The 23471-nt window shown below is 40.8% G+C and overlaps 1 pseudogene; it reads right to left on the reverse strand.

Annotated features, from left to right (window-relative positions):
* Nucleotides 1-255: 255 nt before the first annotated feature.
* The window catches only part of LOC116746185, a 28852-nt pseudogene continuing 5636 nt past the window's right edge, over nt 256-23471 (reverse strand).

Consider the following 23471-nt stretch of genomic DNA (forward strand, 5'->3'; position numbering starts at 1 on the left):
CTGTCGATGACTACTCGGCAGTTAGTTGTGATTCCGGTGCTCTCGCAAGAGGGAGTGAGAGCACGTCCTTCTACTTCGCCATCTTGATCTCTCAGGTTTTATTATTTTAATGGCTTAAATATAAGACTGCTTTTACAGACTACTGATATCTAGCTCCAAGTGAAAATAGTGAATCGTAAGGAGGTTCCAGTTCTGTTGTGGCTGATGGATTCTCAGATGGCAGAAGGGAATGTTGACAGAGAAGGGGGACTCGTTTCAGTCCTCACACTTGGCTTTCTTGCAGGCTGGAAGAGAATCATCATCTACTTCTTTTATTTATTTATTATTATTTTTTTCATCACCTACTTCTGATGTCCGAGATTTCTTCACCGTGAAAATAATTCCAAAAGCAGTTTTTCTAGTTTCTCCCTCCATGCAGAAGCACCGCTTGGCAGTTGGTGGACGCTGCAGTCTTGGTGTCACTTTCCAACAGCCCAAACAGCAACTGTAAGTTTGCCACATCGTATGGGCCTCTTATTTCTAAAGGCCTTTCAGCAGCACTAGATATAATTACATTCTTTCCTTTGCAGACCTGCATCAAATTGAGGGCGTTGGAAACTGTGTACCTTCTCATTGTGGAGTCTTTGACAGGGGGGCTATAGACAAGTTCAAAGCCCACACCTCACTCAATTGCCACTTTAATAGGGGGTCTTTTGAAATAAAATGGTAGCTTCTCTGTTACGGTTATGCAGACTAGATCCACATCTAAATGTGTACAAGCAGTATGAAAAGGTTTTTCTGTCTTCAGAAAACTGCAACGATATCATACAGCCGGACTCTTGAAGAAGTTGCTCTCAAAACATTGCAGTGAGATGGATCTGAAACAATAATTGTCAGTCTAGTTAAAATCTTAATTGGTTTTGATTTTCCCTGTACAATTGGCAAAGTTGTAAAGAGTTCAGAAGCAGCTACTGGCTTTTCAATTTCCTGTTTCTTTTCCTTAAATTCAACAACACGATTGATGGCAACAACTGAATAGCCCAGGTGAGCGCCTTCAGGTCGGAACCCTCCCACAGGTCCAAATCCACAAATGCCGCCATGCCTACAGAGCTTAACGTTGAATCAGACACTTCATAAAGACAACATTTCTAACTTTGAAAGAAGCCATGGTACTCTGACTGATTTAACTCTTAGTTGAAATTTATTTTTATTTTTTAACTTTTATTTATTTATTTATTTATGGCTGCATTGGGTCCTTGTTGCCGCGTGTGGGCTTTCTCTAGTTGTGGCGAGCGGGGGCTACCCTTTGTTGCAGTGTGCCAGCTTTTCATTGTGGTGGTTTCTCTTGTTGTGGAGCATGGGCTCTAGACATGCGGGCTTCAGTAGTTGTGGCTCACGGGTTCTAGAGTGCAGGCTCAGTAGCTGCGGCACACGGACTTAGTTGCTCCACGGCATGTGGGATCTTCCCGGACCAGGGCTTGAACCTGTGTCCCCTGCATTGGCAGGTGGATTCTTAACCACTGCACCACCAGGGAAGCCCAAATTTTATTTTTATTTTTGATGGAGACTTGACCAAGAAAAAGGAATAGAAAGAAGCGAAATGGTTGAAAAATGAAGTGAATGAAATGACCTGGCATTAGTTAGCCCTGGGAAGTGTACAGTGAGAGGAAAATCAGTTGATCCTCACTTTATTTCTGTAAATAGTGAGAGTGTCTTGTCATAAGGGCTCCCCTGGGACAGGAAGTTGTTTCTCTCTTGCTTCAAAGTGGCAAGCAGGACTGTGTGTCCTTCATTCAGAACTTCTTGAGAATCTATTACAATAGGTCTGATGCTGTGAAAGACAACGGGGCTCAGAGATGACCAAGACACTCCATGATGCCAAGGAGGCTGTAGCCTAGTTGGAGAAGCTGATTAATGTCAGTAATTATAAATCAGTCAGTGTAAGTGTTAATGAAAAGTTCAGGATATAGAGGAGAGATTCCCAAGTACAACTGGATGAAAGGGAGTTATTAGATGTTATCTGGTGGTGGCCACATGCCAGTGCAGTGTCCAACCAGCCAGGCAACCTGAAGGGACGTGGGGGACAGCCAGTGCATCCTGAGAATGCAGTAATGAGTGACTTGTGGGCAAGTCACATACTGTAAAGCTGAGAATGAATTCATTTATTCCACAAATATTTATTCAGTGCCTACTACGAGTGTGACATTGTTCTAGGTCATAAGGATACTTCAGCGAGCAAAACAGACACAAACTTCTGTTTATGGAGCCTCATTCTAGCTAGAATTGTATCTAGAGGGATTGTATTGTATCAATCAATTGTATTGATACATCCAATTGTATCATTGCATCTAGAGGGATATAGACAAGAGTCATATAAGTAAATTATAAGGCAATGTGATATAATTCTACTAGGAAGGTGAAGAAGTGGGGACTGGGGGTCTCGGGTTGTATAAGAATCCTGTATCATCTTCCACAATAGGAATTTGGGTCTCTAATATCTTAAGTTGCATAATCAAGAAACAGCAGTACAAGCATGTTCTTTAGAAATGTACAGGTTAATACCAGAAATAGTTAAATGATTTTGGACAGGAAGATTCAGGAGTGGGGAGACCAGGGACTGCTATTGTTTAGTATGAGTCTTGTAGGATATTTGATGTTCTACACATTCATTCACTCACTCATTCATTCATTCATTTATTCACAATATTTATAAATACTTTAAGTGTGTGCCAGACCTTGTTGTAGGCACTGGGGATACAGCAGTAAGCACCCCCCCCAAAAAAAAACAGAAAAAGTAAACCCCTAAGTTTCTACCCTCATGGAAATTAAATTCAGAGGAGGGGGCCAGAGGTGAAGAGAGCATGTCAGAGGATGGTCCATGCTATGGAGACAAATGAAGGGGCCTGGATTTAGGGTTGGTGTTGGGGACGGTGCATTTGTGTATAGAGTAATTAGGACTGGCTTCACTGGAAGTGATAGTTGAATGGGGTGAGGGACCTTCCAAGGGCAAAGGTCCAGAGGTGTGAGAGTGGGTGGAGCAGCGGGTGACCCAGAGCTGGTGCTGAAGGATGGAAGGGAGAGTGGTAGGAAAGGAGGTCAGAGGTAAATGGCAATGCAGTGCAGACGGCTTTGTCTTGCAAAGACTCTGGCTTTTACTCTGTGTAATATGGGAAGCCATTGAACTTTGTAGAGTGATCCCCTATATAGTTAAAAAGAGATTTATAGAATACACATTATAAATACTGATTTTATTTTTTCCCAATTCTTTTTTTTTATTGAATTATATTTGATTTACAATGTTGTGTTAATTTCTGCTGTACAGCAAAGCGATTCAGTTATACATTATTTTTTTAAATATTCTTTTCCATTATGGTTTATCATAGGACATTGAATATAGTTCCCTGTGCTATACAGTAGGACCTTGTTGTTTATCCATTCTGTATATAATAGCTTATATCTGCTAACCCCAACCTCCCACTCCATCCCTCCCCCAACCATCTCCCCCTTGATAAATACTGACTTTAAATTAACAGAATAGATAATATACTACCTTTTCAAATGTATATTTTTCTTTATAATCATTATTTGAGAGGAGGAAAGTAGTATCAGTGGTAACAGACACACCCAGTTTTGAATGCAAAGAAATTAAATAAAAGCTAAAGAACAAATTAGTAATGATTCAGAGTGAGACCCTTAACATCTCCCAAATGGGGTCAGGAGCTTAGACTCTGGAAACCCAGGCAGAGCCTGAGCAACTGGAATTTCTTTTCATTTATGCATCCACCCAGTTTACCTATCCTTCCATCTGCCCCTCTGGTCACTAGAAATTACGAGACTTAGTGTCATCCAGGTACAAATATGAGTAAGCCTCTTCTCCCCTCGGGGATTCACAGCCTAGGCAGAGAGGCTAGCTTAGGGCTTGCAGGTGGATGTACATGGAAGCATCTGGCGAAAGTGGAAAATAGGTGGGGCATGGAACACACAACAGTATATTGTGCAACAGATGCCATCTGGGAGAGATGGTATTCTCATCACAACAGAGTGGTACTTGGTACTGGAGCAACTTTCACACTCCCTAGAAAAATGCCTTTCGAGGCTATTCACAGCCTTTGCCTTTATTCCATGATCACCAAACAATTTTCTGATATCTAGTTTAGTTTGTTGGCACATTGATCATGAGACAAAGGTGCAACGGATAATGGGAAAGCACCAACACCAACACCACTTCCACTGAAAATGAATAAGTTCAGATTCGATGGAGAAATCAAAAGCTTTGTAGACAAGCAAAAGCTAAGGGAATTCAGCACCACCAAACCAGCTCTACAACAAATGCTAAAAGAACTTCTCTCAGTGGGAAACACAAGAGAAGAAAAGGATGTGCAAAAACAAACCCATAACAATTAAGAAAATGGTAATAGGGACATACATATCAATAATTACCTTAAACATGAATGGATTAAATGCTCCAACCAAAAGACACAGCCTCGCTGAATGGATACAAAAACAAGACCCATGTATATGCTGTCTAAAAGAGACCCACTTCAGACCTAGGGACACATACAGACTGAAAGTGAGGGAATGGAAAAAGATTTTCCATGCAAATGGAAATCAAAAGAAAGCTGGAGTAGCAATACTCATATCAGATAAAGTAAACTTTAAAATAAAGAATGTTACAAGAGACAAGGAAGGACACTACATAATGGTCAAGGGATCAATCCAAGAAGAAGATATAACAATTATAAATATATATGCACCCAACATAGAAGCACTTCAATATATAAGGCAACAGCTAACAGCTATAAAAGAGGAAATAGACAATAACACAATAATAGTGGGGGACTTTATGACACCTCACTTACACCAATGGACAGATCATCCAAACAGGAAATTAATAAGGAAACACAAGCTTTAAATGACACAACAGAGCAGATAGATTTAATTGATATTTATAGGACATTCCATCCAAAAACAGCAGATTACACCTTCTTCTCTAGTGTGCACAGAACATTCTCCAGGATAGATCACATCTTGGGTCACAAATCAAGCCTCAGTAAATTTAAGAAAATTGAAATCATATCAAGCATCTTTTCTGACCACAATGTTATGAGACTAGATATCAATTACAGGGGAAAAAATGTAAAAAACACAAACACATGGAGGCTAAAGAATATGTTACTAAATAACAAAGAGATCACTGAAGAAATCAAAGAGGAAATCAAAAAATACCCAGAGACAAATGACAACAAAAACACGATGATCCAAAACCTATGGGATGCAGCAAAAACAGTTTTAGGAGGGAAATTTATAGCAATACAAGCCTACCTCAAGAAACAAGAAAAATCTCAAATAAATAGTCCTAAAGGAACTAGAGAAAGAAGGAACTAGAGAAAGAAGAACAAACAAAACCCCAAGTTAGTAGAAGGAAAGAAATCATGAAGATCAGAGCAGAAATAAATGAAATAGAAACAAAGAAAACAATAGCAAAGATCAATAAAACTAAAAGCTGGTTCTTTGAGAAGACAAACAAAATTGATAAACCATTAGCCAGACTCATCGAGAAAAAGAGGGAGAGGACTCAAATCAAAAAAAATTAGAAGTGAAAAAGGAGAAGTTACAACAGACACCTCAGAAATACAAAGCATCGTAAGAGACTACTACAAGCAACTCTATGACAATAAAGTGGACAACCGGGAAGACATGGACAAATTCTTAGAAAGGTATAACTTTCCAACTTCCTGAACCAGGAAGAAATAGAAAATATGAACAGACCAATCACAAGTAATGAAATTGAAACTGTGATTTAAAATCTTCCAAAACTCAAAAGTCCAGGACCAGATGGCTTCACAGGTGAATTCTATCAAACATTTAGAGAAGAGCTAACACTGATCCTTCTCAAACTCTTCCCAAAAACTGCAGAGGAAGGACCACTCCCAAGCTCATTCTATGAGGCCACCATCACCCTGATACCAAAACCAGACAAATGTACTATAAAAAATGAAAATTACAGACCAATATCACTGATGAATATAGATGCAAAAATCCTCAACAAAATATTAGCAACAGAATCTAAGAACACATTGAAAGGATCATGCATCATGATCAAGTGCGATTTATCCCAGGAATGAAAGGATTCTTCAATATATGCAAATCAATCAATGTGATACACCATATTAACAAATTGAAGAATAAAAACAATATGATCATCTCAATAGATGCAGAAAAAGCTTTTGACAAAATTCAACACCCATTTATGATAAAAAGTCTCCAGAAAGTGGGCATAGAGGGAACCTACCTCAACGTAATAAAGGCCATATATGACAAACCCACAGCAAACATCATTCTCAATGATGAAAAACTGAAAGCACTTCCTCTAAGATCAGGAACAAGACAAGGATGTCCACTCTCGCCACTATTATTCAACATAGTTTTGGGAGTCCTAGCCACGGCAATCAGAGAAGAAAAAGAAATAAAAGGAATACAAATTGGGAAAGAAGAAGTAAAACTGTCACTGTTTGCGGATGACATGATACTATACATAGAGAATCCTAAATATCCACCAGGAACCTACTAGAACTAATCAATGAATCTGGTAAAGTTGCAGGATACAAAATTAATGCACAGAAATCTCTTGTATTCCTATACACTAATGGTGAAAAATCAGAAAGAGAAATTAAGGTAACACTCTCATTTACCACTGCAACAAAAAGAATAAAATACCTAGGAATAGACCTACCTAAGGAGGCAGAAGACCTGTATGCAGAAACTATAAGACACTGATGAAAGAAATTAAAGATGATACAAACAGATGGAGAGATATACCATGTTCTTGGATAGGAAGAATCAACATTGTGAAATGACTATAGTACCCAAAGCAATCTACAAATTCAATGCAATCCCTATCAAATTACCAATGGCATTTTTTACAGAACTAGAACAGAAAATCTTAAAATTTGTATGGAGACACAAAAGAACCCGAATAGCCAAAGTGGTCTTGAGGGAATAAAATGGAGCTGGAGGAATCAGACTCTCTGAATTCAGACTATACTACAAAGCTACAGCAATCAAGACAATATGGTACTGGCAGAAAAACAAAATATATATTAATGGAACAGGATAGAAAGCCCAGAGATAAACCCATGTACCTGTGGTTAACTAATCTATGACAAAGGAGGAAAGGGTATACAATGGAGAAAAGACAGCCGCTTCAATAAGTGGTGCTGGGAAAACTGGAGAGCTATATGTAAAAGAATGAAATTAGAACACTCCCTAACACCATACACAAAGATAAACTCAAAATGGATTTAAGACTGGATACTATAAAACCCTTAGAGGAAAACATAGGAACAACACTCTTTGACATAAATCACAGCAAGATCTTTTTTGACCCACCTCCTAGAGTAATGGAAATAAAAACAAAAATAAACAAATGGGACCTAATGAAACTTAAAAGCTTTTGCACCTCAAAGGAAACCATAAACAAGATGAAAAGACAACCCTCAGAATGGGAGAAAATATTTGCAAATGAATCAATGGACAAAGGATTAATCTCCAAAATATATAATCAGCCTCATGCAGCTCCATATTAAAAATCCAAACAACCCAATCTAAAAATGGGCAGAAGACCTAAATAGACATTTCTCCAAAGAAGACATACAGGTGGCCAAGAAGCACATGAAAAGCTGCTCTACATCACTAATTATTAGAGAAATGCAAATCAAAACTACAATGAAGTATCACCTCACACCAGTTAGAATGGGCATCATCAGAAAATGTACAAACAAACAACAAATGCTGGAGAGGGTGTGGAGAAAAGGGAACCCTCTTGCACTGTTGGTGGAAATGTAAATGGATACAGCCACTATGGAGAACTGTATGGAGGTTCCTTAAAAAACCAAAAATAGAATTACCATATGACCCAGCAATCCCACTACTGGGCATATACCCTGAGAAAACCATAATTCAAAAAGAGTCATGTACCACAATGTTCATTGCAGCACTATTTACAATAGCCAGGACATGGAAGCAACCTAAATGCCCATTGACAGACGAATGGATAAAGAAGATGTGGTACAGATATACAATGGAATATTACAAAGAACAAAATTGGGTCATGTGTAGAGACGTGGATGGATCTAGAGGCTGTCATACAGAGTGAAGTAAGTCAGAAAGAGAACAACAAATATCGTATATTAACGCATATATGTGGAACCTAGAAAAATGGTACAGATGAACCGGTTTGCAGGGCAGAAATAGAGACACAGATGTAGAGAGCAAACATATGGACACGAAGCGGGGAGCATGGCTGAGTGGGGGGTGTGTGTGATGAATTGGGAGATTGGGATTGCTATATATACACTAATAGTATAAATGGATAAGTAAAAAGAACCTGCTGTATAAAATAAATAAATAAAATTCTTTAAAGAAAAAGTAGAAAATGCACAGGAATTGTTACTGAACTAAACTTGGGTCCGTTTGCCCATGGGCAGTAAAGCCAATCTTTTGACACTGGGTTGTGGTGAAGGAAAGTGCAGGCGCCAAGCAAGGAGTCTAGGCAGCTAGTGCTCAAAAGACCCGAATTCCCTGATGGCTTTCAGGGAAAGCTTTTTAAAGACAGGGTGAGGGAGAGGGTTGTGGGGTGAGTGACCAGCTCATGGCCATTCTTCTGACTGGTTGGTGGTGAGGTACACAGGAATCAACATCATCAACCTTCTGGTTCCAACCGGTCTGGGATCTGTTTTTTGTGGTCAACATGGAGTTAACTTCTTCCACCCGGTGAGGGTTTCAGTGTCTGCAAAACAGATCAAGGATATGGCTCAGAATATTATCTATAGCCCCTGAGGAGGAACTAAAGGTCCTTGACTTTAATGGCTAATGTATTATTTTGCCTTGCTTGCTTTCTTTTGTTTCTGTTTTTTCTCACTCTCTGGTTAAGTTTATTCTCTGGAACTTGGGAAAGGCCTAGGAGGCTAATGTTTTTCTACAAACAAGAGGCAGGTGGAAGACATGGGGGAATCTGTCCCAGGAAGGCCCCGTAGGGTCCTGCTTGGTTACAGGATCTCGTGTTAATGAGGTTTATATGACTCCATTCCCTTAACTCCTATCAACCAGACTGATAAAGTCAAATTTCTGAACCTTGAAGTTTGAGGACTTTGCCAACAAATGTGTTGAATGAGTAAGCCTATAAAGTGCAGTGACTCTGGAAAGCCCATCTGGAAATATTATCTCCTTCATATCTGCTGTAAATACAAGGGTACACCTACAACCACAAGTGTGGAACACTGACAGCCACATAAGGAAACACAGCACAATAATACCCAGTATTGGGTCCCACGAAATGGGCTATCTTAAGAAGGGGCTAAAATATCCCAAACTTCAGTACAGGGCTGTGGAGGGATCTTAGGTGAGGTCTGGATACAGTGTCTAACACAGCAAGTACACGGTTGATGGTTAATAAGTGCATGAATGAGTATGAGGGGTCCAATTTATCTGTTTTAAAGAGGAAGAAATTTCTTTGTATTTTTCTTAAAAATCCTTCCTGTTTTTATGGTGTCTACCGACAATTAAAATGTATTTTTACTATGTTCCTTTCGCTACACAAGGAATTTGATGGCATGTTTCTGTAGGTAAATGAGCATGAAAGAATCATTTCACGTCAGCTTCGTCCTGGGAAAGAACACAGGACGAGGAGTCAAGATTCGCAGGGTTTTATTCTCCGTGTTACTGTGACCAAGTTTCTTTATCTTTCAGGATATAATATCATTGCAGATAAAATGAATCATTTGGGCTCTTAAGTCTTAAGATCCCATTTTATGGCTTTGAAAGAAGTACCATATTTATTTACCTCTCGCTCACTCTGCTGGATGATTGGCTTTCTGCTTTGCTCTTACAATGATTTTTTCTCTTTTTGTAGTTAAAAATCCCCAAGCTTGTATTGAATTATAATTAGACTCAAGAGAAACCCTTTGACCCAGTGGTTCCCTTCCTTCAGATGCACCTTGGAATCCCCTGGGGGCTTGATGTTATAGACTAAGGATATATTCAGGCTTTTACTGTGTTCAGTGTTCCTGTCCTGGAGGATGGCGTTTGGCCACAGTTTCTTCAAATCCAAGTACTCAGAAGCCATGGTTCTTTGTGTTTTTAACCTGGGGACCATTGCCTTAAGCCATCATGGACACTTTAAGGAATGTATCAAAGCATTGGACCGGCTCAGGATATGGGCACCCCTACTTTCTCCTAACTTGATCGTTCAAATAAGTCTACTTGGAATTTGCCTTCAAGGTCCTGCTAAGTTCTAAGACTGTTGTGTGACAGCGTTGCTGTCCTACCCTTCTACGTTCATTGTTAGTTTACTTCAAAGCCTTCCTATAACTCTTGCGGTTTTTGTGACTCTTGTAACTGACACTCCTGAAAAAGGAGCCCACAGGAGTACTTATTATCTGGGACATTGTGGTCATGAAATCCATATTCACACTGATTTTATTGCAAAACTCAGGTGGCTTAACAAGTCTACATGTTAATTTGCTTAGTATTCAAATTTTTAAAATGCTTTAGCTTCCCAGATTCTCCCACTTCAAATCAGAAGTCCCTGCCCTCGTAACACTTGGTCTGTGGCACTTGTCTGCATCTCTGCAAACCTCAACCACCCCTGGTCTCCATAGCATGGCCCCCCCTGCAGTCAGTGACAGTCGATAGGGGTTTTACTTCACCTCTTAGCAAACAAAGAATGAGGCAATGTGAGATCATGATGTCAAAACTCTCCTTTTCCCTGAAGCTCCTTTATTAGGATGTTTGCATTAAAAAGAAAAAAAAAAAAACCTAATTAAAAAATGTTTATGTATCACGTGAAGCAGAGTTGCCTAAATGAGCAAAAGTACTTTAAAATTCTAGCCTCCACTTTCATTGGTCAGAGGAATTCAGAGGCTGCCCTGGGGAAAATTGTGAGGCCAGAAGGTTTATGTCCTGCATCCCCAGCCTCCCGTCAAGAAGGGAAGCCTGCCAGCTCCACACCGTCAGGCTGTCCTGTGTATCTTTGTCAATTGTCAATGAAGTCATTATATTCAGGCTGTTTGTGGGTCAAACAGCTGGAATATCGGCAATTTCATAGGGTTCGACCTATTTTGCTTGTTGTTTAATTAATTAATTAGGCTGCGACCGGTCTTTGCAGCATGCGGGATGTTTAGTTGCGGGCATGTGGTGTCTTTTAATTGCCGCACGTGGGATCTAGTTCCCTGACCAAGGATGGAACCCGGGCCCCCTGCATTGGGGGCGCGGAGTCTTAACCACTGGACCACCAGGGAAGTCCTTGGTTCGACCTATTTTGAACAAAACCCTTGGTCAGTATTCTATTTCAAATGAGGATATAAGTTCTTTTGCTCATTGTTAAGGTAATTTGTGTCAATGAGCTGTTGTAGAAGGCTGCAGTTTAATTTTTATTTTTAGTGGGAAGGGAGTCTTACGGGAGAGAAGTGAAAACCTGGTGATTCCATTTTGGTGGTCCTTCTTTGCTACCGTACCAGTCATACAAATTACTGAGATTTCAAGTTGCTACCGCGCCTTGGGCGTGAACTGTGAAGGTTTGGTATTCTTTTACTCCCTCAAGAGGCTGTGTGAATATTGATTTCAGTTCAACCCGAGAGCCCTGATGAGGAAAAAGAATATTGAGTTCAGGCCTAAATTGCCTCTCTGGGCAGCAGGGGGAGCACTTGCCCTTCCTATTTCATCACGGCTAAAGCAAGCACTCCAGCGCATCTAGGGAAACCCGTTTGTGAGTCACCATTACCACCCTTCCTACTCGGTTCAATTGGCACTTTGCAAAGAGCAGCATTACTTCTCGGTGAGCAACAGTTGGCCAGTCATCTCGAAAAGCATTTGGCAAACTAGACAATTTCAAAAGTAAAAAGCAAAATATATCCTTTATCTTATTTTTATTTTTTTGCCATAAACGTGAATGACCCACAGGAAAAGCAGATTCTTTTCCGTCTTTTAGATTATTACACCAGCCTAAACTATCCAGGTGTTCTTTAAATTAGCCGCGTTTGTGTTTGGTTGTGTGCCAAAGAGTCAAAGGCCCTCTCAGCTGTAGGAAAGTTTTAATAGTCTGTCCCTTTTCCTGGCAGAGATGTTGGCATAGATGGGCCAGACCTTTCCTGCTGTAATTTCAACTCATTTTCCCCTGCTGTAATACCTATAGATGGGGTTGGCACTTTTTTTTTTTTTTTTTTGCAAAGGCTAAATGGTAATTATTTTAGGATTTGTGGGCCAGAGAGACTGCTGTAACTACTCAGTTCTCTTGTAGCTGTTGCCCAAAGCTGCAGACAGCATGTAAGCGAGTGGGCGTGGTTGTGTTCTAATGAAACTTTATTTATAATTTGACCAACCTGTAGACATCTAAAATATTAAAAAGCCAGTTAATATCTTACTTACATATCTGTTATTTTATGTGTCTTATAAACTCAAACTCTTTTATAGTTAACAAGAAAATAGTCAAATCGGAATGTCTGTCTTGTTCCATTCCTATTTGGAATCGAAGCCTGGTCCCCCTTATGACATTCCTGACAAGCGTCATTGCCCTCTGCTTGCAAAGCTCAGGCTTTCTGTTTTCCCTGTAAGCAAAACAGTGGCCCCAAAGAGCTGAGAGGATGATAGAAGTCAAACCAGTGCTGCTGGAATTGTGACCTTTTAATCTTTTCATTCATCACATTTAATCCATATGTTAAAAGAAAGATGCCACAGTATAAAGCGACAGGCACTGACTGGCCTGAAATATCCCAGGAAAATCTGGTTTAAGATTTTCCTGGGTGTTGATCCAAGAACATTTTTCTTTCGCCTTTTGATCTGTTAAAAGATACACAAGCTACTTGGATGCCTTGAAGACATAGATGCCAGTACGGAAATACTTTCTGACAAGTTGTCTTGCAAAGGGAACCAGCACTTAGAGCATGGATAATTGTAGAGGCGGGAACTGGAACTTTTTTTTCTGCTGCCTGGCCTCAAACCCATTTTTGTACTTGTTCTGTAAATGGATTTTGTCTCTTACAAGCCTGAGTGGGTTTAGGGGAGATCGAGGTAACACAGTTGCCGCCTGCAGCTTTAATTCCTCTCTGGTTCCTCCTAACTTCCCCTCTCCCACTCCGCTTCTGATAAACAGAAGGTTACATGCTCCTGTCCGTGCCCTCAAAGAAACATTTAGGTGGAGCTGACCACAGAGGACAGGAAACGAGAAGTGACCAAGAGAAGGAGAACCTCTGGAGGTGCTTTTATATTGAGATGACTTTATGTAAATATGTAAATGTCAGAGGTTACTTGGAGGCACCAAAACAAAGCTGGTGCTGGGGAGAGCAGGAAGCAAATATCTGCGAGCCCCAAGCCTCCCCTGCTCTGGGACTCAAACAAGCACAGGGGTGCCTTCCAGACATCATTTGGATCCTTTAAGCGTAGCAGAGACCGCATAGAAAGTTTTATTTCTAAAGGGTTATGGGAGAAGGCTCTGAATTCTCCCCCTTACACATTCCTGGTGGGGGGGAAGTGAGGCAGATCTGATTCCAAGCACTACCGGGAAGATCCTGGAAGAGTGTATTTCTGTATCAAAGCCTTGAACTCCCAGCCCCAGACTCCACTGTTCCCCCACTTCAGGTGTCTGTGTGTCCCTCTCACCAGCTTCCCAGTGTCTGGGCCCCTAGAAGGGGCTCAGGCTGTGGTTTTAACCCTGTGCCTGCTGTACAAATAGTTAGTGGACCTGAACTTGTCACAGCTGGGCTTTTTTCTTCCTTCTGCTTCCTGTGATGGGGGAGGGAACCGACTCTGGACACCTGCTATTTGAAGGCAGCACTAGTGTGGTCTGACACAGAACCTGGTCCTGGTCACTCTGACCTCTGGTTGGCCCAGGGACAGTGTGGCTGGAGTGCAAGAGAGGAGACTTGAGTGCTATCACATCCTCCCTTGGGCCATATTGGCCTCGGGGGCATCCACATGAGAGGTGGGGGCAGAGGAGGAAGATAGGTGATGCCTTGTCTCCTGTAGAGAGGCCTCTTCCAGAACCTTCCAACCACCTAGCATTGTCGAGGTAAGAAGAAGGGACAGGGTGAGAAATGGAATCACTCATGTCCCTACAAAAAGGTCTCTTACCAGTGGTCCAGCCCCTTGTATATGCAGGAAAGATTAAAGATGCTGTCTCCTTCCCCAGAGCTGCCCATCCATAGGTGCGTTACCTCTCCCAACTCTTAGCACTGTAGCAAATGTTGTTCATAAACTTTTAAGTGACTCTTGTCTTTGTGTGTATGTTAGACCTTCCTCTGAGAACCAAAAGTTAAATAAATTTAGATTTTCCATGGCTTCCCCAAACACTTGGATTAATGTTTTCTTGGAAAGCCCTTATTTGGTTTGCCAGCTGATTATAATTTTCGGAGGACACTAATGACAACCCAGGCGTGATGTCTACAAAGCCCCACATTAAGGCAGCTTGCATTGCAAACCTGCCATTCAGGTAATGACTGCCACCCTCTGGAAAAACAGGCTGGGGCTTCATGGGGGAAGTCCAAGTGGTAATGCCTGGATGCTTGGGAAGGCTGTGAGGCCAGCTGTAGGACTTGACTTGGTGGAACTGGGCAGAAGGGTCAGGGATGGCTTTATGAAATTTTTGTTGAGTGTAGGAGAAAATTTCAAGAGGGTGGAAAGACCTTTACTGAAGAGACATGCCTTCTTTTTTGTCTCTCAGCTCAAATTAATTTCCTTATCATGACACCAGCAAAGGTAATAATTATCATGACTACCTACCATGATTATGGGTGCCAGGAATTGCAGTGGGGCAGAGACTGTTTCGTATTTTGTTTGTTTGTTTGTGGTACGCGGGCCTCTCACTGCTACGGCCTCTCCTGTTGCGGAGCACAGGCTCCGGACGCGCAGGCCCAGCGGCCATGGCTCACGGCCCCAGCCGCTCCGCGGCATGTGGGATCCTCCCGGACCGGGGCACGAACCCGTGTCCCCTGCATCGGCAGGCGGACTCTCCACCACTGCGCCACCAGGGAAGCCCTGTTTTGTATATTTTAATTTCCTTCTCTGAAGTTCTGACTTCATGAACTTCCTTGTTTTATCTTCCTCATAGTGACTGACTCCATAGTAGACATATACTAGGCGCATCATCAATACTTCTTGATTGGTCCTTAATTCCGACTCATATGTGAATTTCTTGAAAACAGAGATAATATCAGTAACAATAAAAGCAACCAGGCCAAGCTGGGTTAGTTTAGTGTGGAACAGGGCATAATTTCACAGTTATTGTTGTTTTCCTTAAAACTTCAGACATTGTTTAGTTGTCTGAATAAAGAAATGGTCCTTGAAGATAATTTAGGAAGAATTGTTTAAGTGGATATTCATACGTAAGTAGTGGCATACTTTTCGTGCTGTGTTCGCTAATGCAGTAGTCAATGTTGGACGAGGCATTTTGCATCCTCTCCAATGAGTCTGGTTAGTGGTGAACTTTTCAGGTCTTGTGCTAATGCAATGAGGCCAGGAATAATTCGGGACAAAGTGATTGATCTCCTTAGTTTCCAGACTTTATTCTGTTTTCCGCTCTTAACCAGAACCAAGAAACACCTTCTTTCAGGGCCTCACTTAGTCAGTGCTCCCGCAAGCTTCACCCGCTTTGTGAAAGACAGTGCTAATGGGGTTCTAATGGTGTCATTTTTCCTGCTGTATTTTTCACCCAGTTCAATCTAAGTTAAATCTATTGAGACGGCTTATAGGTAAGACTTTCAGTCTAGGGGCTATATCGAATGGATTGTATACATCTATAATCTTGCATCTTAAGATGTGGTCCATAAATCAGCAAACTCAGCATCATCTGGGAGCTTGTTAAAAATGCAGAATCTTGGGCTTTCAACCCAGGTCCACTGGAAACCCAGAATCTGCATTTGTAACAAGATCCCCATGTTATATGTATGAACATTAAGGTTTGAGAAGCACTGATATATATACATTATATACATCATTGTTATATATGTATGTTTTATATATATATATATGTTATATATGTGTGTGTGTATATACATAACTTTGGATTAGATGTTGACCCCCAAACTACTGCTTCCTAAAGTGTTGGAAACGATAAATGGAAATCTTCACAATATGTTCTTGCAATGAGATTCTGGATAAAATATTTCCAACCGATGACTCTTGAACACATTCTGTGTAACTATGGCCCATCTTCTCTTCATCTTTCTTTTCTTGTTTTCGGAAAGTACGGGGAGAGATACTTTTGATCGAAAGTAGGAGGTGACAATAAGGTCAGACTAAGGGGTGAGGTCCTCTGGTTTTGGAACTTGCTAAGCTCCTCTCTGGTGTTGAGTGGTAGAGTTTTAGGCGAGTTAAGAGAACACCTCTGTGCACAGAGGATTGGATGCTTCAAGGTGTGGGTAATGGTCATAAAACTTTGTCCCTCCCTAGTCCTGGGTATATATTTCTGACTCCTGTATATTACTTTAGTACCGTGCCCATTCAGATTTCTCATCCCTGGACTCTCACCTTAGACAAAAACCATCGGCAAGAGTTCATCAAAACATGTTGCCTGTGTTTCGGTTTTACATAACTCTTTAGCAAGCATTTTTGACTTTGTGTGACACCGTAGAAAGAACACTGGGTACGAATAATGGTTCCATCATTTTTAGCTATATGACCAATTAATTCACTCCATTTGAGCCCCAGTTTCCTCAACTCTAAAATAAAGATAATAATACCTTGCTGGGTTGTGATAAGTGTAAAATGAGATTATGGGTGCAAAGCTCAGTCAGGAAGAGTTGTTATCGTTAAAATTTCTTTGAGTATATGTGTGTATGTATGTTACATACCTGAGTGTTGTGTATACGTACTTTACCAATTAGTAGTTTTTATTAGATGACTCAATTTTTTAGATGGCTCCTAATTTAAATTTCAAAGAGAAGTTTTGGTGAGTAGGACAATCCGTGTACTGGTATGACTAACACATACATACACACACACGCAAATACAAACACACAAAATTCTTTAGGAAAACTCCTAAGTGTGGTTAGGTCATCAGATCATGAAGTATGTCAGAGGCATTTTCTTCTTTTCCTTTATGCCTGACCTCACTGCAAATATATTTTAGAAACCCTCTAATCCTCTTCAGAAATATGGTGACATGTAGCTGTTGTAATAGAGTAAATGAGATGGGGAATGAGTCACACACGGGAATGATCTCAGGCGTCTAGTAAGTCAGAGAACCAATATCGTTATGGTACACAAATAACCAACAAAACACTTCAAGGTATATATGTGTCTGTCTATATCTATCTATCTGTCTATCTATCTATCTATCTACCAAAAACCTTACAAGTATTTATTGATTAAAGGCTGTATGAGAGTATAGTATTCAATGTACAGTGTTGTGAAAAAACATGCCTAGAATGAATGGACAATATTCAAGGGTCTTGATGACTTAAAGACTTAAACATTATAACTGCCTGAAAATCATGATCATCTTAATCTGTACAGGCCTTATAGTTTCTTGGTGAAGGAGGACGTTGCTTACCTACACTGAAAACAGATCACCTTTCAGTGAAACTCTTGATCTGTTCGATACTTATTGTAAGCATAAGTGTTTATAGAGAAGTTGTTAATGTCCCTGGAATGAGGAATGTAAACAGAGAGTCAAAAAGAATAGAAACCCTAAAGGTAAGAAGGAGAAGAATTTACTTGGGGCATCCCAACATGTAGTGAAGAGCAGGGGATACCCTCTTCTCTGGGCTGGACTTATACTTGGTCCCCATTTGTGAAGAGACACAGAGGAGAGCTGTGAACATACATGAGCAATGGCTTTGCTCTCTGCCATCTCTGAGGAGGGAAGACCTTGGCTTTTTTTCTTGGAAGCTTTGGTGCTTCACCTATGGTTATTGGACCAGCACTTTTGCAGAGATCCATTTCAATGTTAAAATGACTAAAAATCTTGGTGGAAAGTTGAGTGGAATGCTAATGGACTAGCTTTAAATCAGCTATCGTCACTGAGCAAATAACAGACTCTTCTATTTTAAATATCAATACTTTGCTTTGCTTATCCACCACTGCACGACAAACTATCCCAACACTTACTGGGGTAAGTGGCAACAGCCATTTTATCTGTTCATAATTCCGTGGGCCAGAATTTCAGACTTAGAGTAATGGAATGGCCTATCTCCGCTCCACGATATCTGGGCCTTCAGCTTGGTTGGCCTGAATGGCTGGGAACTAGCTGGAAAGGCTTGATCTGAGTTATACGTCTGGAGCTTCAGTTATGGCTGTTCGTTTGGTTCCTCAGTTTTCCTTCATTTGTCCTCTCAGGAGGCTAGCTTAGACTTACTCACAGCCTGGTAGTCTCAGGGTAAATGGACTTCTTCCGTGGTAGCTGGCTTCCTAGAGGGAGCAGTCCAGTAGGGTAAGCTTTGTCATGCTTGCTGACGTTCCATTGACCAAATCAAGTCACATGGCCCAGGACAAAGTAAATATGGGAGAAACTACAGAAAGGCATGAGTCCTAGAGGGTATGGTTTCATTGGGGCCACCAATCTCTACTGAATACTCAGAAAATAATACCACTATTTAGTATCCATTTTCTAGGGTGAAAGACTAGATAGGGGTATATGTAACTATAGTACAAGGTTGCTTATTGTCCATAAAAGGTAATTTTGGAATTATGTTATTTTTTTCCCAGAGAAATGGTATGGTATATCATGTAACACAATGTAAGCTTAAAAAAACTCCATGCTACAAGTAGTCTCTGTTAAATAATTTATTTAAGACTATCTGTAAAGAAATCAAAAAAATTCAACCTCTAATACCTATCTTGGGCTTACTTTTTTCTTGCAGTTATTGGCATTTTGACAAATAGTTTCCAGCATAAGAGCTAATACCTTAAGTTATTTTGGCTTTTCAATAATTCATGCATTTGCTATGAATTTTTAAAATTATGTGATGCTTTCTTCAGTTCTGATGTTTCCATATGTCAGAGGTGCTATATGTAGGCAGGAATGAGATCTGAGTCCTAGGAGAGCTTGGCTAACCTTTCTGGACTTTACCTCCCTCATCTCTTAAACAAGTGGATTCAATCAGTTGCTTGCTATGTTTTCTTCTAATGCTACTATTTTTTGATTTGAACTTATGCATGATGCCTAATTAACTATTAGAGAAATATAAAATGTGCATTTGGGAAATACTAAAACACTCTGATATGTCATTAAGGAAAAATTTACTTAGGTGTTTCTGATATTTTAGTCACTTGGCTTAGAGATATTTTCTCTAAGGAGCCTCTTATTTGCATATGTTAATATAGAATTAATGTATTTCACTTAAACCAGTAATACATTTTTGCAATGATGTGACTAACATGGGTTCCTTTTGCCTAATTTCAGATTGTTAGGGGTTGGTTTTGTATTCTTTATGCACTGAGAATCAGAAACACCAATTATTCCCTTAAAGGGAAGACTAATCCAGTTTTAACACATGGCCAGTTCAGAAAATATCAAAAGCAATCCTTTCCAAGAGAGTATTCAAACACAGAGACAAAAAATATTCAGGGCATTGCCAAAAAATATCTTGGAAGCAATCCTTTCCAAGAGAGTATTCAAACATAGAGGCAAAAAATATCTGAGGCATTGCCAATGTGTTAGATGACCATGGAACTAAATGACACCACTTTTAGGTTAACAACTGGAAATGGAGTCAAGAGTCCCATATCTAGACCCAGATGTGATAATCCAGTGACTGTTTGGGTCAATGCCTTTATTGTTCTGGGCCTCAGTTTATTTGTAAAGTGGGAGAGTTTGACTAGCCTGTGCCTATGGGCCATTAAATTGTTAATATCCTATCATTCCATGTACAACATTCTGATGATGTCTTAGTGAATATGCGGATTTCTGTCTTCCTTTCCTCCAGCATTACTCCTCTGTACCAGCCTTGGAACAACGGCTTACATGGCTACAATCTGAGAAAAAGGCATCTTCTTCAGAGGACAGAGGTGCATAGTCTCTGTGTTTTAGTCCCTACTATACCTCAACATAATACGATGGATCCTAATGCTTGCAATTCAGATCTTAGATGAGTTGCTCCCCCTTTTAGGGTCTTAGTATCTATCTGTAAGGAGGATCTTTTTTTTTTTTTTTTTCCTGAATTTCCTTTTCTAGCTTTAACTTTCTTTTAGGCCCTGAAGGTTATTTATGTTTATTTATTTATTTATCTATCTATCTGTGAGATAGAATAGCTCTTGGGCATCTCGTATTCTCAGTGAGGCCTTTCTGGGTGTCCCTTTCTCTATCTCCACCCCACCTTTCCTGCAGGCAGAAGTCTGGAGATCTGGAGAACTTTACGAGCCACATCTTGTCCCTAGGTTGCATGGCTGCAGGTGACAATTCCACCCAGTGTTTGGTTGCTGCAAACACATTCAAAGCATTAACTTCCCTCTGGCCCTTTTGTGGACCATGAATGCTCTGAGAATCCGTCAAGATGAGACCTTGAGGTCTTGTCTTGCCTTACGATATAAAATAAAAGACATGATTCAGCTGATGTGGAGTTTTATTGGCTACAAAACAGATGCAAAATAATGGGAATCTGACGATTGTATTAGGAAAGTAGAGCTTTAAGCTCATGCTCTGATTGAAAAAGTGCAGCCGTATATTAAGATCATTTTGGAACATCTGGTGAGATTGTTACAGAGAAAAAAAAAGATTCTAAGTTTGATAACTCCAAGGGTACCTCTTAGAATTCACCCATTTGTGTCTGGGCAAGGACTTTCCATTGGGGGAAAATAGTTTTTACAATAGGCAGAAACTTTTATTGGCCTCACGCGTACTTTTAGATCTCATTCACTTGAGAAAGAATTATTCTTCCATTGATGCTCTCCTGTATGATGACCTTGATCTTTGGAGCTGCAGATGAAAAAAGAAAAGAGGAACAAACAGGTCACTGCCACGCTCTCCCCACCATCTGAACTGTACACCTTTTCAGTTCCCTGTTCTCAGTACCCAAAGGCTCTCTGTGCCTTCCAGAATGATCACTGAGCCATATGGTGGGCTCTGCTGGAGTGAAAAGGGATCTTACCAGGAAGATTTTTCCTCCTACCCTCCAGGAAATGACGGTGTCTGAACAGTGTCACCTTCTAGCAGTCAAGACCTTCATCCTAGGTGTTCCTGATACAGAATCTAGTCTCTGACCACAAGTGCTGGAGGGGGCCTTTCTGCTTATGTGGGCTTTGAACACTTGCACCACAGATCCTATGAGCTTATAGAGCACTAAATGCCATTCTGGGGACCTCACTTTAAGATCTAGAAAGCATGCCTCATGAAGGATGGGTGAGAAGCCAGGAATGTTTATCATGGTCTCAGTTTTCAAAGATATGATTTATTTGAATAAGTGCTTTGTTGATACATCAATAAACCGATTCTAGACCAAAGGGAAGACTTGAAACCATTAATAGAGATCCAGGGAGAACTTTGTTAAAGTCAAACCTCTCCAATAGTAGATTGGACCACCCCCTCCAGTAATGGGTTCCCCATCCCTGGACATGGCCAAAGAGAGGCTGAAGGACCATCTGTTGGGATCTTGCAGAGGGATGGCAATGAGACCAGCTGTTCTGTGATAGTTGCTTGGACTCTGAGTCCCTGAACCTCTAATGCCTTAGAACATTTTTATCATAAACATTTTTATCATAAACCACCTGTCCCAAAATGTGGTTTCTTAGAACTTTTCTGTGAGATGTTCAAGGTAATCTGAGAAAATAGGGTTCCCAGATCAAAGGTATTTGGGAACACTGGGTTAAACAAAGTAAAATTTTTGCTGTGGTTTCTTTCTCTTTCCTTTTCTTCCCTGCAGCAGTATTTGTTCCATCTTTAATACTGAAATACAGCCTGATTTTTCACAAAGAGGATAACAGTACACAGTATTCCCAGCCATATCGGGCCATAGGACACATCTTCTATAATACACAATTAAAATCTCATGGGACACTGGTGTTCAAGAGAATATAGTTTGGGGAATTATGTGAAATCATTTCCTCTTAATTTTCTAGGGGTTTGGTCAACAGATCCCATAACTTGATAGAGATATAGTAATATTAATGATCATTTTTATCTACTTTACTGCTTGCAAAGAGCTTTTATATATATCCCTTAGGACAATGTTGAGAGCTCACTTTGTTCTGTCTTATGTAATTTGTTAATTCAATATTCCTGGCAATTTGGGAAGAAAATGAAAGTTGAACACAGAACATTCAGGAGTACACGAGGGGTTATGAGTACTGCAGAATGGATAAATGTGCTGATTTCTTTTAAAAAAGTAGATTCAAACAATGCAAGAATTTTTTTTACCTTTCACACTCGACTTGGATTCTTCCATTGTCCTATAAAAGTGATAAAGGCTCATTTTAGTATTAGCAACTATCATAAAAACTTCTCGGGCTTCCCTGGTGGCGCAGTGGTTGAGAGTCCGCCTGCCGATGCAGGGGACGCAGGTTCATGCCCCAGTCCGGGAGGATCCCACATGCCGCGGAGCAGCTGGGCCTGTGAGCCGTGGCCGCTGAGCCTGCGCGTCCGGAGCCTGTGCTCCGCAACGGGAGAGGCCACAACAGTGAGAGGCCTGCGTACTGAAAAAAAAAACAATCAGATGCTCCCCAGAGCAGGGAGACCACTGCCAGCCCCGGGTGCTATGACTCCACCCTGGCTTGTCACTCCATCACTGGCCTTCCTTCCTCTTTCAAAGACACCAAGCTCGCTCCCTCCCTTGATGTGCTGTTCCCTCTGTCTGGAATGCTCCTTCCCTCTGGTCTGTTTCTCCTCATTTTCCAGTCTCAGATCAAATGCCACCTCCTGGAAAGACCAGACCTGACCATGGTAAAGACTATTGCCCAGACCCCTATCAACCACCATACTTTCCTCTCTTCTCAGTGCTTACCACTGTTTAAAATCCTCTTCCTGCTGTATTGATTTACTCAGTCCCTCTTATTTACTGCCTGTCTCTTCCACTGCTCTGTGAACTCTGGGTGAGCCCGATCTTGCCTGTCTACTCCATTGAGACACCCCTGGTGCTGAGAACAAGAACAGGCCCAGAGTAAGTGCTTAATAAAGATTCATTGAGCAAACAAATGAATCCAAACGATCTTATTGGTCTCATTGGTTGAATTTCTAAGTAATGTAAGTATGTCTTAAAATTAAAGATATACTAGTAAACCATTGCCCTTTTATATACTCTGTTCCTTTTACGTTTTTATTTGGAAAAGGAATCCTGTTGCTTTTTTAAAAGTTGCCTGTCCCACAGCATCCCCTTTGGTGTGTTTTAAGATAAAGGGAATAGAAGGCAGAACAGGGAGAAGAAGCGACCCTGCTGCCTCTCCTCCAGCTACACCAAGGATTCTAGAGGAAAATGACCTTCTGGGCTGACCACAGGCACATACCTGGCCTGGAAGAAGCTTCTTCCCCACTTTATCCATCTCCAAACTCCAGAATCTCTCCACCACCTCCA

This window comes from Phocoena sinus, chromosome 20 (assembly GCF_008692025.1).
Source record: "Phocoena sinus isolate mPhoSin1 chromosome 20, mPhoSin1.pri, whole genome shotgun sequence".
NCBI classification, from domain to species: Eukaryota; Metazoa; Chordata; class Mammalia; order Artiodactyla; family Phocoenidae; genus Phocoena; species Phocoena sinus.